We start from the raw sequence: 18,018 nt of genomic DNA, 5'->3' as shown, positions 1-18,018 counted from the left end.
CAACAGAGTGGGTCAGTGTGTATGTGCTGGTAAGGATTGCATACTTCATGTCTTAAATGGGCGAACTAACCCTTTAATACTAACATCAACATGTCCTTCGAGTTTGACAGTCTATTACGCAAATTATCAGTAGCCTATTATTATTACAGAAACGTTAAAACAAACATACCTTTAGATGAAGCTATTTTCTGATGCTGAATACTCCGCTGCGTTGGATATATGTGAACACAAAGACTGCTTTCGGTTTTACTTGAGACTTTGTTCCCGCTCAAAATACAGCGCGCCTCAGTCAGACAGACTGAACTGAACGTGATGACGATGGACTCTACGTGAACATACCTGTCAAGTATCCCGTATTTTACCCTTCTTTCCCGCCGTCCTCCCGTAGGCTTAGTATTTTCCCGTAAATCTCCCGTATTTTAACCTGCGTTATTAAATAATACCCCCGAGCGGATTAAAATAAAACATTCCCAATCTGAGCTCTTTCACTTGCCTCGCAAAACTACTGTAGGTGAGGTAGTTGTCGCGAGGTCAGATGATGCGTGACAACTCAGGTGACAAAGAGGAGGGTGGGGGTCACGCGTTTTGTAACTGCGACTTTTGCATCTCACACGGGGTAAGGAAGGAATGATGCACGAGAAATGGTGTTTAGCATGGTACGAAAGATTGTTGCCGAGAATAGTATGACGCTAGACAACACATAGAGATAGACAACAGAACTGCTCTACTCTCATGTAAAAATGAACCACTGTGGCCCAGCCCACAAATACACTCCTTCCAAAACAGTCTTAAAGAATGCAAAGTCTGCAACATATTTGTACAATAACTAGAGTAAAGAAAAGTTATGTGAAATGAAAAGAAAATTTTAAAAGAAAAGCAATATAAATGAAAAGAATGTGTGGAATGAAAATAAAATGTAAATGTAAAGACAAGCAATGTTAAATGAAAAGAAAATAAGCAGTGTTGGGAGTAACGCATTACAAAAGTAATACATTACAGTAATATTACTTTTTGCTGTAACGCAGTAGTGTAAGGCATTACTAATCAATTTTCAGTAATATTTTACTTGTTACATGTTCAGTGAGGCTTGTATTACAGTTGTATTACAGTGTATTGTCTGCTTTTACTTCTTAAAGGCAACAGCTGTGAAAGTTTTAAAGCAGTCTTTTAGTGCCAGTTCAGAGCGGTCGCGTCTGTATTGTTTTTTCCTCAGAAATGCGAACAAGAAAACTAAAATAAAATGAATATTTTAAGTTCTATGGAGACTGGAGAGCCAACCCTTCCTCATCCGATTTGCGCAGTGTAATTAACAGAATTACAAAAAATATATTTTGCCTCCTATTTTTTTGTCACGCATGAATGTGTGTCTTTTCCCTAATATTAAAAATAAAACATAGACTGATATTTGTCTAATGTCTGGAGTCCTTTAAGGAAGTCTATATACGTTTCAATACATGTATTTTCTGAGAATTTTTATTTCAAGTTTTGACTGCAAATGTAATGTCCATAATGCTGGACTTCCCCAATTTTAAATATTTTTTCCTCAACTAGTTTTGTGGTGTAGGTCTACGTATTTTATAATGTTAACTTCAAATACTAATAGCCTAATTTAAAGATAAGGCAGCATTGGATCTGGACGGTAAGGAGAATAACGCTGGAGTTGGAAGTGGTACGTCGCGATTCTGTAGGTTCGTGGATCTGAGTCGTGTGGCGAATCGCGATTTCGGTTTCATATTGCATATCGTTACAGCCCCAAAGTTAAGTTTTACTTAGTTATTTTGGTGAAAGTAACTCAAAAGTAATACATGAGTAATGTAACGCATTACAATTCTAAGACAGTAATATTGTAAGGTAATGAATTACTTTTAAATAACAGTAACAAGTAATACCTAATATATTACAGTTTGGAAGTAACTTGCACAACACTGTATACCATATATATATATATATATATATATGTGTGTGTGTGTGTGTGTGTGTGTGTGTGTGTGTGTGTGTGTGTGTGTGTGTGTGTGTGTGTGTGTGTGTGTGTGTGTGTGTGTGTCCAGTTTTGTGGCAGTTAAAAGGGGTAAAATGGCATCTGAAAGTTGCAGTTCAGTTTTAAGATGTTTATTTCTCCCCAATTGTTTCAAACTGTCACTTCATTTCTAGCGAGAATAGCTATTCTTGTGACTATACTGTATGCTTGGTTTTTGGGTGAATGTTGTTTTTCTGAAGTGCTCGTATTTGTCGTCTCCACTAGATGGAGCCACGTTACTTCAATTTCAGTCAGCGAGTCAACCCAAAACAATCGATGAGAGAGAGTGCTGTAGATCTCAACATGTTTTAGGTTTGGACTGTGCTTCTGTTTTGATGGGTTAGTTTGCACGCCTCATGAAAATATAAGAGACCTAATCAAATCCTGAAGTCAAAGTCAATTTTACTGTGTTATGGGGACGAAAGCAAGCATCTCTCAGGTAGGCCTGAAATTCATCCTGTGGTGTCTGCATATCCACTCTTCAACTCTGGTTACACTCTTTGTGAATTATATGCAAAGACAAAGTAATAAGTTATGATAATGAAGTCTTATGGTATCTGTGAGCTCTCTTGTGCTCAAATTGGTTTTATGTGTCTCTCATCTTCATATAGCAGTGAGAGCTGCAGACTGATTTACATAGTGTAATTTCCATAAACTCATCAGCTGGATGCTTGTGCTGCTGTTGGAGTATGAACATAGGTATGATGGAAAGCTATTTGTAGTTTGAAGTTATAACGTGTCAAAGAGTTCTGGTGAATTGCCACCAAAACGTGGTATTAGTATGTTTTTTGGAAATAGTAGCCTATCATCATTCTACCTTTTCTGGCCATTTGTTTTATATAGATAACGGTGTTGTAGTCCAAGTTCAAGTCCAAGATAATTTTTTCAAGAGCATTTGGATTTAGGCCCGGACTTGGGCTCGAATGAGCCGTTCTCGACTTGTCATAGAAAATATGGAGTCGAAAACGGGGCAAATTTGAGTCCTTGTCTTGTCGTCGAGTAAATGGAAATGGACTGCGTTATTATAGCGCTTAGTACTACGACATGGTGCATAAAGAAAAAAGGGAAACTTTGCTTTGTAATTAACATTATACATATGAGTGTTATCAATTGCCATTGGATTAGGCTACCAGGATAACACTGGCTAGTGAAATAAGGCACTGTTGCATTGGCAGTGGGATATCTGAGATGACATCTAACAGGAATGAAGTAAAGAGAAGGTAATTGGGGACGACTGCCGCTGACACGCAGGGTCGCCCTGGTCTCCAGCCAAACCTCCTGAAGCCATTGTTATTGATTTGTGGCTGTTTAATGAGTGTTGTGCTGAGAGGAGACTGATGCCGGATCATGCACTTGTCCCTGGTGTGGTAGTCTGTAATATATATCTCTGATCTGTCTTGAGAATGTAGTTCAGGTCGTCAAATGCTTGTAAACAGCATCTCTGCACTGTAGCCATGTTACACAAACACAATTACACTTTAACCACCAAAATAGTGCACATACTGTTGCTCGTCCAGGATCTATGAACCTCTCTGAAAGTTAGGCACTGCATTGGGTGTATGTGTATTTGCACATGTAGCGTGGTTTGCTTAGCAACATGCTAACTTAAAGGAGTAGCTCACTTTTGAAAAAAACCTTTGCTGATTATTTACTCACCCCCATGTCATCCAAGATGTCCATGTCTTTCTTTCTTCAGTCGAAAAGAAATTAAGGTTTTTGATGAAAACATTCCAGCTTTTTTCTCCATACTGTAATGGACTTCAATGGGAACCAAACGGTTCAAGGTCCAAAAGACACTTTCAGTGCAAACTGCAAACTGTTCCAGACGATGAATAAGGGTCTTATCAAGCGAAACGATCTCTCATTTAATAAATAAATAACAAAGTTTAATTTTATAAGCTCAAATGGTCGCCTTGGTCTGTTCTGTGATGCACTTTCGTGACTCTCCTGTTCGAACTCGTTCATCAAAATTAACAAATCTTTTTCCGAGTGATTTGGTTCATTCAACAAACGAATTGACTGGAAGATTTGTTCATTTTGATGAACGAGTTCGAACAGGAGAGTCACGAACGTGCATTGCAGTACAGAGCAAAGCAAGCATTTGAGCTTATTAAACTTAAACTTTGTTATTTATTTAACAAATGAGCGATCATTTCGCTTGATAAGACCCTTATTCATCGTCTGGAATCGTTTAAAGCCCTTTGAGCAGTTTGCACTGAAACTGTCTTTTGGACCTTGAGCCGTTTGGTTCCCACTGAAGTCCATTATATGGAGAAAAATCCTGGAATGTTTTCATCGAAAACCTTAAATTCTTTTCGACTGAAGAAAGAAAGACATGGACATCTTGGATGACATGGGGGTGAGTAAATTATTAGCACAATTTTTTTTCAAAAGTGAACTACTCCTTTAATTTTGGGATCAACTGTGATAAGTCAGCCTGATAACTCATGTTTCAGGTCAGAGGTCACTCCTCCGTCAGAACTGGACTTGTGTACGACCGTTATTGGAAATCAGTGATTGTAGTTGATAAAGTTATACGTTTCTTACAAAGATGTCGTATGGATTACTTTTATTATGGATGAATGCTCTTTTTTGAGCTTCAGATGCTCAGGCTCTATTCACTCCCATTATAAATCTGAGAAGAGCCAAGGTCATTTTTTTAATATAACTCTGATTGTGTTCGGCTGAAAGATAAAAGCCATATACACCTAGGATGAATCGAGGATGAGTAAATAATTGGATAAGTTCAGTTTTCGGTTGAACTAACCCTTTAAAGTATATTTTAGTGTACCATAAATGCTTGTCAGTACATCCATCAGTACACTTTAACCATATTTGAAAGACGTAATTATACAACTACATATAAATCAGACTGATCTCATGAAATGGCGTATGTATGACACGGCAATTCGTATTTCCACGCATAATCGCTTTTCAGCGTGTTTATGAACGCCGTTGACGTAACGTTACATTACTGTATGACTTAGCCCAATCCCGTCCCTAAACCTACCGTCACTGGGGTTAATAACATTTATGAGTGTTCCCCTACCATCCAAAGAAAAAAAATATCGCTCCCCAGATGCAAATCTACATTTTGATTCTTTTCGCTCAGACATTTAATAGCGTTTACAAACACGCGGAATCACTCGGACATTTAACGGCGTAGACATGCGTCAAAATGCGTAACACGCCACTTGACTTGAAAGTAACCTACGTTTACGCAAAAGTCATGATGTCATGTTTAGGGTTGGGTATCGTTTGAATTTGAACGATTCTGATTCCGATTCCGATTCCTTGTTTCGATTCCGGTTCCTAACGATTCTCGATTCCGATTCTTTTAAGAGGCAGGGTCAAAAAAGTTTAGCTAACCTTGCTAACCAACGGCCTTTCTGAAGGAAAAAATCCATTCTGAAGGAAATACTCCTTCTGTAAAAATACTCCTTTGTCACAAATTTTGCATTTTGCCGAGATTTCGTTATTTTTAGAAAAGTGAAGCCACACTTTGGATCTCCGACGTAAGGTACTCATGTTCGACTCACGTGGTTATGCCAACACTTCCGTTAGACGCTTCTTCGTTGGTGTTGTTCAGCGGTTTCTTCTTCCGCTCGGCGGACTGTGAATATCGAAACTAGGAATCGAAATTTTAACTTTTGAACGATTCCGGGAAAAACGAAAAGTTAGTCTCGGTTCCAATCGATACTCGATTCTCGATACCCAACCGTAGTCATGTTATATAAATATGAACTTAAGTCCCAATTAAGTGAGTCAAAAAGAAGTTAAACTAATTTTATTTTATTTAAACTAAAATACCTATTCACTGAATTGCAATTAAGTGTTTGTTCAGTTCATTTTAAAGTATATTATTTGTGTAATAAGTGTAAAGTATGCTAAACTGTACTTTCTGACAATAGAGTTGCACTGTTTGCTTTATATGTTGGTAAGCCGTTCTCTTTCTGTTTAAGTGGGCGGTTCTTGGCCAGAACAAGCTGCAACGTTGACCTTTTGCTGTTTAGATCTGACTACACGAGCCGGTTTTGGAACAGAGCTGCAGTGTCGTCCATGGCTCTGTGTTTAAGGCTGTAAAAGCATTATTATTTGAACCTCAATTTAATCCAGGTCCCTTGTGTTTGTCTTTGGCTTTTCTAAACCCGCTCTTGTTTTCCTGAATTTGTCCGATCGATGTTGCTGTTGTTCCACTGAGGATTTCCGAGCTGACTGCATTCATTCGCTGACATTTCCCTCAGTGCTCCCTTTTTAACGGAGGGTGAGCCCCTTCTAAAATGTTAAAAGCGCCACCATCAATCTTCCCACCTCAGACAAGTGTCAGGCCAGTAGTCAGCCTTGCACTCTTCTCCCGTTTGTTGGCCACAATCCACACGGTTTAATTGAAAGTTCTTCCCATACCTTGACAGTCGAATAAAGAGGGCATAAGTTTTACCCTAACTGCTGTCCAGACACATTTCAATTATCCCTGTTTGAATTGTAATCACGGTCTGTGGCATTCAAATAGCTTGCAGCAGTTTCCTGAAGACCTCTATTACTGCCCGAATGAAGATTATAGACCTGTGCAACAGTAGAAGTGGTGATGGTGATTCCATGAAACAGATCCCATTATAAATCATAGAGGCATGTTTGAAATGATCGTAATTTTAATAGGAAAAGGGTGTAAAAATGCTAAAGTGTTGTAAAAATTTGTTAACAGCAAGTCCCTTTATATGGTAAAGACCAGTAATAAATCTTAATAGCGAGAATTGAACCGTAAAATAGTGTAGCTGTTACCTATTGTATTGTATTTCATTGACTATGTATGTTTTTGTTTTTGCATTCAACTCAATATAAAGATTCAATGGTAACACTTTATTTTGATAAGACATTCTACTGACTAAAAGTAACTTTGCAACTATGTCAACTAACTCTCAGTAGATTAGTGCTGGAACAAACGATTATTTTGATAATCGATTAATCTACCGATTATTAGAACGATTAATCGGCTAATCGGCGATTATTTTGCCGGCTAATCGGCAAGTTTGGAACGATTATTCAGCTTTTTCAATTAGTTAAAACATTGAGTTATACATATTCTTCCTATAATATAAAAAAGGAAAATCAGTTCAGGTTTTGAAATATTGTTTTAATGAACTGGAGCCAACTAAACAGGTCGTTCTCTTTAAGTTTTCAGATTTCAATCCAACTCAAATCAAACACAAACCCAGACAGCAAACTGACATTGAATCAACGTGGAAACGACGTCTCTCATGACATTGAAACAACGTTGATTTTGCTCATCGAATTAACGTTGAACCAACGTCAGACGCGGCATTCTTCAAAGCTAAATGAAAATCGAAAATTGGTTTGCTTTCATAACGTTGAAACAACGCGTTGATTTCAAGTTGATTTTCCGTTAGTTTTGAAAGAATGACGCGTCTGACGTTGGTTCAACGTTAATTCGATGAGCAAAACAATGTCAGATCAACGTTGTTTCGATGTCATATTTCCAAGTTGATTCAATGTCAGTTTGCTATCTGGGAATGCTCTATAAGCATTCTCTCTTGTTTAATTGGCCCACTGCTTTTCTTAGAACTGAAACAGAAAAAGGTATATTTACTTCAGGACACAAAGAATGGTAAAATATTAATCTGTAAACCATTATTATACATATAAAATTACAATCTTTTTTTCTTTCTTTTTTTTACATGACAATTGAGCTGACAGAGACGTTCTCATTCACCTTTTAATTTACCGTATGAAAAAGAAAAAGTAACTGCCATGATATTCTTCCTAACATCTCCTTTTGTAAATCTTCATGATTATAAAACAAAATACAGGCAAGTGATAAGACTAGGGCTGTCGCGGTTATGGAATTTCCCTTGCGGTAATGTTGAGTGGCTCAATATCGGTATTACCGCCATTTATTTATTTAATTTATATGTTTTTGTTGCTATATAAATAATGTTTACGATGTGGACAAAAACGAGGACATTTTCAGTAACCAATGTAACCGAAACTAAACAGCGTCTACAGTATATGCGCATTGAAAGACTTTCACTCAGCGCGCATATTGTTATGACAACGGACTTTGAGCGAGTCATTGAACCGTTCATTCAACGAACACGTTTAAAAAAGCTTATTCAACAAGATGTTATTTATTTTTAACTCTGAGATTCAACTTTTCAAGGCTCAGCTGAGCAGCAATGCGTCGCATAGGCAATGCTGAAGCTGATGCTTCACTTATTAGAGACCCATTGATTCAATGCGTGACTCACTGATTTTATTTCGGCTTCCTTGTGTTGTGGGATGCTGACAAGAGCTGCTGCTGACGCGCATTTATGGGAAAATACCCGTGAAGAGAACGTTATGATGCGACAAATTTTTCGCTTCCCTTTGACACAAGCTTTTCACGACTTCAAAGACAGACGCAGGTAATTGCACGCGCAGCGCGTGACGCGCTCTGCCGATCTTTTTCATTCACTGTCTGTGTGAAGCCTGTAGGCTACACATCACCGTGATAAACAGTCTTGTTATCGTTATGAACTTGTTTAACATTCAAGACACATGCATTAAGTTCAAAACAAGAAGGGTATAGCCTTATATAAAAAAAAACACGTTAATATCGCGGTTGCTGCGGTTACGTGCAATCCTCTGCGGTTGACTTGTCAGAAGCGCGGTACTACAATATTGCGGTTACCGCAACAGCCCTAGATAAGACCATATACCTAATAGTGATACAATAATAAAAACAGCCGATCAGCCGAAGGTCGATCAAGCTTTATTCTATGCTAAATATATCATCACATTACTGTAATTATATTATTATTGATGATATTATTATTACTAGTAGTATTCGGTTGTTAAGTCTGACGTCACGCGTGACGTTTAGCCTCCTCCGGGTCCAAGCGCTCCGCTCGTCCATATCTTAACGTTACAACCCATAACGTTAGAGTAAGCCCTTTTCTTAAAGGACTGGCTTCGCTTCAGCGCCAGTGGGTGTTAGGGATAAAGGAAAGAATTGTAACTTACCTTATCAACTGCAGCCATTTTCTCTTTTCTTTCTCGTCACAGGGAAAGCGGTAGAATGACAGTTGAATGTCACTTGTTTTTTTTTTAACTCCGATCTATTTAAACAACATGGGACACAGCACTGCGGCATGTTAAAACTCGGGCAAAAGCGGTAAGCAGATAGAGAGGACCCAGCATTTGGACCCGAAAACAGTATTATCAGAGTGTGATTACGTCACGACTTAACAACCGAATTGCATTAGTATATCCTAGCTAGTTAGCTTCAGCTGGAGAACAATCAATTCTCACCGGCTCCTTTTTTTGCCGGGATGTTTCCTCTTTAAGTGCTCCAACATGAAAGTTCCAGTGAAAAGCAAGTTCCGCCTTGCATGTATTGCACACAACAGCATTCTTGGTTTTAAGTTTGGTGAAACTTTCCCAAACCTTGCTAGTTCGGAATCGGATTCGTTTGCACCCTGTCATATTTTGCGCTGTTTTTTCTTTTACCACAATAGCATTTGTAAAGGGCTGCATTATATAGTACTCTAGTGCCAAAAGCGCCATAGCGGTCAAATCGCGATATTGCACTCCCTTACATTAGGTCACGTGAGATCAAACGACTACTCGACAACAACAATATTTGTCGACAATTTTTTATTGTCGACTAATCGTTTCAGGCCCAAGTAGATTATTAGTAGACTGTCTGCTTAATATCTGCTAACACTTTATTTTGATGCTCCCCAACAGACGTTCTACTGACTATAAGTAACTGTTGTTTAAGCCAACTTTTTCTATTAACCGTAACCTAACAGTCTACTAATACTCGGAGTTGGTTGACTTGTCTTTGCAAATTAATCAAAGTTATAGTTGCAAAGTTACTCATAGTTAGTAGAATGTTTAAAGTAGACTATTGTAATGAAGTACAGCTCATTGAAATGGCAAACTCAAAGAAATGATGCTTGAATTTCAACTGATTAAAAAAGTGCCGCTATATTTAACCGGTTAATCAGCCACCCGTAGGTATTAGCATCTATTTTCCCTTAGCTCAAGCTACAGCTGCAAACCACATCTTGAGATTACAGAGATGATTAACGATGAGGAGGAGGTAAAGGATTGAGTTGGAGTTGCTGCTGTGAGTGGTCCTCTGGGGATCATTGTCCCCCTGGAACACAAACCCTTTGGAGTCTCTGAGTGTGATGAAACAGACGCCGGTCTCTGGTGGGTTTCTAGCTCCCACTGTCGTAGCCTGAGGCGATGTCTTTGCCTGGAGCATTCCCAGTGCGAATCCCTATTCTTACCAATCCGCATGTGTTCCTGAGTGACTTGGGCTTCTCTCTCATTCTCATTCTTTGCTGAAAAGTAGGGCGATTCCTCAGATCAGAATAAATCTCAACAGTAATTGAATACATTTATGAAAATAAAATTGTAAACAGGAGTTTTTCTGCGATCCTACATTGTACAAACATAGGGATGTTCCAAGCTGATCTCAAGGATCGGTATCGGGGCAGATTAAGTCAAGTTTCAAGTTTTCAATGCTGTTTAAATGTCTATGTGATGTTTTTAATATGTTTGAATTCAAACCATGTGCATTGATAAGTTAACACCATTGCTGAGTATTTTCTCTTTAAAATGCAGTGAACCTAAGACAGTCTCAAAAACACAGTTCACACACTACCTTGTAACCAATCAGGTAAGTGGAGGTGGGACTTTGAGACTATCAGCATTTTTGTTCATTTTCAAAATAATTTCATGGCCCCCAGAATATTTTGTTATATGAATGTCTGACTATACACTCACCTAAAGTATTATCTGCAACACTTGTTCAATTTCTCATTAATGCAATTATCTAATCAACCAATCACATGGCAGTTGTTTCAATGCATTTAGGGGTGTGGTCCTGGTCAAGACAATCTCCTGAACTCCAAACTGAATGTCAGAATTGGAAAGAAAGGTGATTTAAGCAATTTTGAGCGTAGCATGGTTGTTGGTGCCAGGCGGGCCGGTCTGAGTATTTCACAATCTGCTCAGTTACTGGGATTTTCACACACAACCATTTCTAGGGTTTACAAAGAATGGTGTGAAAAGGGAAAAACATCCAGTATGTGGCAGTCCTGTGGGCGGAAATGCCTTGTTGAGGCTAGAGGTCAGAGGAGAATGGGCCGACTGATTCAAGCTGATAGAAGAGCAACTTGGACTGAAATAACCACTCGTTACAACCGAGGTATGCAGCAAAGCATTTGTGAAGCCACAACACACACAACCGTGAGGCGGATGGGCTACAACAGCAGAAGACCCCCCCGGGTACCACTCATCTCCACTACAAATAGGAAAAAGAGGCTACAATTTGCAAGAGTTCACCAAAATTGGACAGTTGAAGACTAGAAAAATGTTGCCTGGTCTGATGAGTCTCGATTTCTGTTGAGACATTCAGATGGTAGAGTCAGAATTTGGCGTAAACAGAATGAGAACATGGATCCATCATGCCTTGTTACCACTGTGCATGCTGGTGGTGGTGGTGTAATGGTGTGGGGGATGTTTTCTTGGCACACTTTAGGCCCCTTAGTGCCAATTGGGCATCGTTTAAATGCCACGGCCTTCCTGAGCATTGTTTCTTACCATGTCCATCCCTTAATAGCCACCATGTCCCCATCCTCTGATGGCTTCTTCCAGCAGGATAATGCACCATGTCACAAAGCTTGAATTATTTCAAATTGTTTTCTTGAATATGACAATGAGTTCACTGTACTAAAATGGCCCCACAGTCAACAGATCTCAACCCAATAGAGCATCTTTGGGATGTGGTGGAACGGGAGCTTTGCGCTCTGGATGTGCATCCCAAGAATCTCCATCAACTGCAAGATGCTATCCTATCAAAATGGGCCAACATTTCCAAAGAATGCTTTCAGCACCTCGTTGAATCAATGCCACGTAGAATTAAGGCAGTTCTAAAAGGCAAAAGGGGGTCAAACTAAGTATTAGTATGGTGTTCCTAATAATCCTTTAGGTGAGTGTATTTCACTGGTGTATAGGCATAGTGGCTAGGGACGATGTGTAAAGACCAATCGGACACTCTTTTACAGCTTGGCGCTTGGATTGGTTTGATCGCTCAGACTGACAGCTCTTGATTTACCTAGCGACAAAGAATAGGAGCGCACAGCTGAAACAGTGCTGCAAGATCATCCCTCATCAACCAGGATCTTATTACTTATTTCTTCTCTGCAATTTTATACCAAATCCGTTGCATGGCTTGTAGACACTTAGAATATGTACCAATGGCACGCTCGTTTAATTGTCCCACGTGTGTCTGCTGCACGAGTTTTGTATGAGCCACAAATGTACGCTCTCTAATGATGACCTTGCTTTATCGACCACTTGCAGATAAATGCTAAGAAAACTGATCTGGGATCATCATAGACTCCAGATCAGTGGGGGATCAGAGCTCTGTTGTAGTTAATTAAAAAGGTTACTTCTTATAATAAGTACTTGGGGGGTCCACATCGATAGTGAGCTTCACTGGCATACACGTGTCCAGTGATTGAACAAGATTTCACCACTCTACAATATTACGATTATTCAGACTGAATAGGAATATTATGAAAACAGATTAAGTCTGTTTTCAGACTGATCTCATGAAGTAGCGTGTGTATGACACGGCAATTCATATTTCCATTTTTGGCGTGCTATCAAGACGCATAATCACTTTTCTGCGTGTTTATGAACGCCGTTGACTTAACGTTATTAATGTATATATAAATATATGACTTACCTCAACCCCGTCCCTAAACCTAACCGTCACTGGGGTTAATGGCATTTATGACTGTTCCCTTACCATCCTAGGGAAAAAAAATATCGCTCCCCAGATGTAGATCTACATTTTGCTTCGTTTCGCGCGGACATTTGACGGCGTGTACAGACACGCGGAATCACTCGGATGTTAATGGTGTAGACACACACGCATACACGCGGATAGCTCAAAATGTGTAGAGATAACACGCCACTTGACTCAAAAGTGGCGTGTATGTTTACTCAAAAGTCATGATGTCATGTTGCTGTTTTACAGTATGGAATTCATTTGTTTTGGAGCATAATATTAAAAATGAAAGCTCAAATATGTTCCCTGGTGAGAGGGGCAGGGAATATCATGGGGATGCACACACTCCCTACCTTACAAGATATGTTGATATGATGTGATATGATATGATATGATAAGAGCTGTTCATGACAAGGCCAAGATTGTAGTGGACTCTTTGCATTTGGTGTATTGTATGTCATGGAGCTAAGGGTGTTGTGTGTTACTGTTATCTAAGTAATCTATCTGTCTTAATGTTATCTAAGTAGTATCTATTTATGAATTTAAATGTGTTGGTTTTTGTGGGTTGATGTTGCAGGAGTTCTCCCATCCAAGACAAATTTCTCCTATGGGAGTCAATACCTTGACTATAACCACTAGGAAATACAAGGATCAGATTGGGACTTGGTATTGGCAGATACTTAAAGGGATAGTTCACTTTGAAATTAATTTATGATATGTTTTAGCTTACCTCAAGGGCATCCAAGATGTAGGTGTCTTTGTTTCCACAGCATTTTCAATTTTGAAATTTTTTGGTCAAACCGTTGTTGTCTGTCAGTCATACACTGGAGGCTAAGGGGGTCCTCAATCGGTTCACCTCAAAGAGCATGCACACAGAAGTCAAAATTAAACATGATTTAATGACTCGTACATGTAAGTACACATTGATGGCCTAAGACACGAAACGAGCGGTTTGTGTGAGAAAACGAACAATATTTATATCGTTTTACCTCTTGTAATCATAGCCATGACAAAATGATCTGACGGCACGGGCGCTTCGGTCTGCGCATGCGCTGGAAGTGATCGCTTGGGCGCCTACGTCACACTTTGTTTATACAGAGATTTCGGAAGTTTGACCTTTCACTAAACATATTTAGATATACGGGAAACCGCAATGGAAGACGATTTCGGTATATCTAAATATGTTTAGTAAAAGGTAAAACTTCCGAAATCTCCGTGTAAATATTGAGTGACGTCACACGCAAGCGATCACTTCCGGCGTAACATTGAACTGATTCAGTTCGGTTCAGTTGGACATTGCACAACTGATTCAGATCACTGTGATTACACAAGGTAAAAACGATATAAATACTGTTCGTTTTCTCACAAAAACCGCTTGTTTCGTGTCTTTGACCATCAATGTGTACTTACATTTACGAGTCATTAAATCATGTTTAATTTTGACTTCTCTGTGCATGCTTTTTGGTGGACCCCCTTTGCCTCAAGTGTATGACTGATAGATAACAACGGTTTGACTGAAAAATGTCAAAATTGAAAATACTGTGGAAACAAAGACACCTACATCTTGGATGCCCTTGAGGTAAGATAAAACATATCAAAATAATTAATATTCAATGACTTTGATCAGGGACACAAAAAAACTTGTTCGGGACATCACTAAAAGGTTTGGAAAGGTTTGGTCCAAAAGGTATGGAAAATGGTTGGATTAATAGATCTTTCCTCCTTTGAAAAAAAAAAATGCGGTGTGATCAACATCTTTGAGAGTAACTTCATGAGTACATGTGTATCAATTTAACAGCAGGGGTGTTTCCTCCAAAGAGGCAAGCATGACAGTGCCTCATCAAAAATCTGGATGAGAAAAAAGTTTGAAGTTTGTGACTTTATTATCACAACAAGTGTGACTTTATTATAATATGAAGAGTTCAGATGCAAAAGCCTCTAAGTGCCATTTGAAATTTTCTTCTAGAATGATAATTTTTATCAAGCTTGTATATTTAAGTTCAGTGATTTCACTTAAATGGCAATGATAATTACCTATTAATTGTTATTTAAGTGAAATTACTGAACTTAAATATACAAGTTTGATAAAAATCATCATTAAAGAAGAAAATTTCAAATGGCATTTAGAGGCTTTTGCATCTGAACTCTTCTTATACAGTTGCGAGTTTATATCTCTCAATTCTGCAATTCTAACTTTATATCTTGCAGTTCTGACTTTATTATGTAAACTTGCAATTGTGTGATATAAAGTTGCAATTATATTTAAAGTGTTTTATTCTGTAGCATGACGTGGTTATTAAAATCAAACAAAAAGCCAACAATAAATATAACTAGCGTGGTTAGCTGATTACCATCAGTTCATTCTTGCATGAACACTTTCTCTGAAAAACAGATACGATAAGACCCGTTCTCTTGTTTGTTCTTGGAAGTTCGGTACTGATCACATGATAAGTCTTTTGTCCGCATTCGTTTTTGTGTGTTGCATCATACTTATTTTTAATAAATAGATCATTAATTACATTGTTAATGTAAAAATACAAAATTCCACTGTATTGGATGTCGTTGTTGTTGTTGTTGTTTTCTTAATAGTGCAAGTAATGTTTGTTTTATTTAACCTGAAAAATGTGTCAACATTAAGTGACCGAACATGCATGCCACATGTCAACAGTATATCATTATATAGAATTATTTTCTTGTATTATTCAAGTAATACTGATTTAAGGACAATCCATTTAATTAGACAGATAGTTAATCTTATTTGATTTACTTTTCATTCATTAATGAATAGACACAAACTGAATATCAGAATATTCACATCAACTGTCAACAATGGAGTGAATGAATAATCAAGAATGAAAGTGTCTTGTTATTCATACTTCTCAAACATACTTAGAAATCAAGGACACATTGCAACATGATTGTCTTTGTACAAGCGCCAGACTATTTGTTCTGTTTTGGCCTAATTAGTTGGTCTCCATTATCCTGGGCTTGTGTGACAAGGGTATATGTTTTCCCTGCAACCTTCAAATATTGGTTGCTATGGTTACATACTGTACAGACAAGTGTGAATACATCACTGTCAAAGGTGAAAAAAAGACACTAGCTGCAAAGTTGCAATGAATGTGAAACAGTTTGTTTCAAGGATTGTGGACACCCACATGGTTGGAATGTCATGGGCCAATTAAAGAGTGTTTGTCTAAATGGGCCCAAGCATTAGCCCCTAAGAGAAGGATAAGACCATGGATCTGCACTCGTTAAGCTGTGCAGATCTTCTAATCCTGTTATGCACTTGTTTTGTGTTAGACAATCCTGTCTAACTGCATGGGTAAGTATACTTACACCACAGAAAATGGCTTTGTTGTCCTTAAATGAACTTTTGCATTGGTGTAGGTCTCTTGTGAAATGAAGAGACACTTACATAAACACATAGGCCTACATGATCTGATTTATCTGATCACGACGTGATCTACACCGTTTATATGTGGGAGGGATTGTCGGGTCCCATGAGGCCGTGGAGAAAATGAAATCTCGATCAGTCTACTGACCTGAAACAACCTTAACAACACTTTTCCGATGACCTCTAGTATCTGCTAGACGTTAGCATTGCCATGGCAATTGCCCGTCTGGTGCAATCCACCCCAGAAGTGTGCCACCTGGATGCTGTCATCTTTGCTGTCATCAGTACTGGGAGGACTTGTTCCCTAAACATTTTTCTTTTGTTTTCCTTCTTTTTTTCATTTAGGCCTGTTTGTTGCTTGTGCACACACACACACACACATACACACAAAAATTAATCAAAATAGATGGATACTTTTAAATGACCATCAACCGAGAAAGCTGCTTTGTTCCCTTTCTGTCCCGCAGATGCTGAAGCAAACCAGACAAAACCCTGAACCCTGTCAATTTTTTTTAGTTGCAGAATTTCCAGGGACTGTTTATGTGTATAGACAGAACCTTGGTAGCATCTGAAACACATACTTCCCAATGATAGATAAACAATTCTTGTCATTTAAGAAATAGAATATGTAAGGAATAATTGAATAATCAGGATATTATTGGAAAAACAATGCACACCATGGCAATGAGGCCATGACGCAAAGCATAATTCAGTCAATTATTATGCTCATGCTTATACTATTACCACACCTCAAGACATCGTTCAGATGTTTTATTTTAAGACATTTGACAGGTTCCTGTCTTTTTAAACACTCTTCTGTGTAGGACTTTCTATTTCAGTAGATAATACAAAGGTAATGTAGTGCGAAAACATGGACACTGTTGTCTTTATACTTTTTTTGGTATATTTGTTTCCTTTGTCAGTGTATTTTGGGTCTTGGTTATTTTGCTGTTGTATACTGTTGGAATAACTGAAATAATTGAACTGTAATGTTTTCTGAAGATTGAGTAGAATGTTAATCAATCAGAATCAAGCATTTAACTGCACTTTAGTACAAACATGAAAAAAAAAGAAAAGAAAACCAAAATGGCTGCCGAATGAACTGACTTGCCTTAAGGGAATCATTGACCCAAAAATCAATCAGTATCTACTTACTTCCATATCATTCCAGAATCTATATGTTGTGTTATTTTTCCAGATGAACACAAAAGGTGACTTTTCTGAGACATATTGTTCTAATAGTTGTTCAAGTTTTCCGTTATCTTTGCTTAATGTCCAACAATTTGTTGAACTTAGTTGTAAAAACCTAGTAAACTGTACCATTCACATACTATGACATTGTTACTCAGAAAACCCAAGTTAGGATTGCTTGATGAGTTTGAGTATTTTGTTAAGCAAACATGAGCTCACGCTGTGTCGATGACGCTTGCGTCTGAAGCACTTGTCAACTAGTCCAATGGTGAGAGTGAACATCACGGGCGGTTGACGTCACGATAAAAGCACATCCAATCTGACCGATGTCAGCTTTTGTTCCAGATCATACTGTCTGTCTTATTTATTGTTGTCTGTCACTATATCAGTCACAAGCATAGATATAATGGCGAACAAATAACTTTAGATTGTGTGTTCCTCCCTGTCCTCATTTCTTTACAGGTGGGGATACACACGATTCATGTGTTGTTTGTTTGGAACGGGTGCTGACTATGAGCATTGCGAGTTACTTTCGCTTTGCACGCTCTGTCCCACCTGTCACTCTTTGAGCATTCCCAAAGCGTCATCGATGCAGCGTCTCATTCC

The 18,018-nt window shown here is 38.4% G+C and overlaps 1 protein-coding gene across 2 annotated transcripts in view; it reads right to left on the bottom strand.

Annotated features, from left to right (window-relative positions):
• Window positions 1-493, bottom strand: part of LOC120464525 (uncharacterized) — a 60,793-nt gene extending 60,300 nt beyond the window's left edge. For both annotated transcript variants that reach the window (XM_039654046.2, XM_089128865.1), the window contains exon 1: window positions 170-493. The gene's annotated coding sequence lies outside the window, so the exon portion shown is untranslated. The remainder of the gene's footprint in view (window positions 1-169) is intronic.
• Window positions 494-18,018: the final 17,525 nt, after the last annotated feature.

This window comes from Pimephales promelas, chromosome 3, assembly GCF_988280905.1.
Source record: "Pimephales promelas chromosome 3, fPimPro1.hap1.1, whole genome shotgun sequence".
Lineage (NCBI taxonomy): Eukaryota > Metazoa > Chordata > Actinopteri > Cypriniformes > Leuciscidae > Pimephales > Pimephales promelas.
The sequence above is the reverse complement of the archived record's forward strand: the minus strand, read 5'-3'. Positions and strand labels throughout refer to the sequence as shown.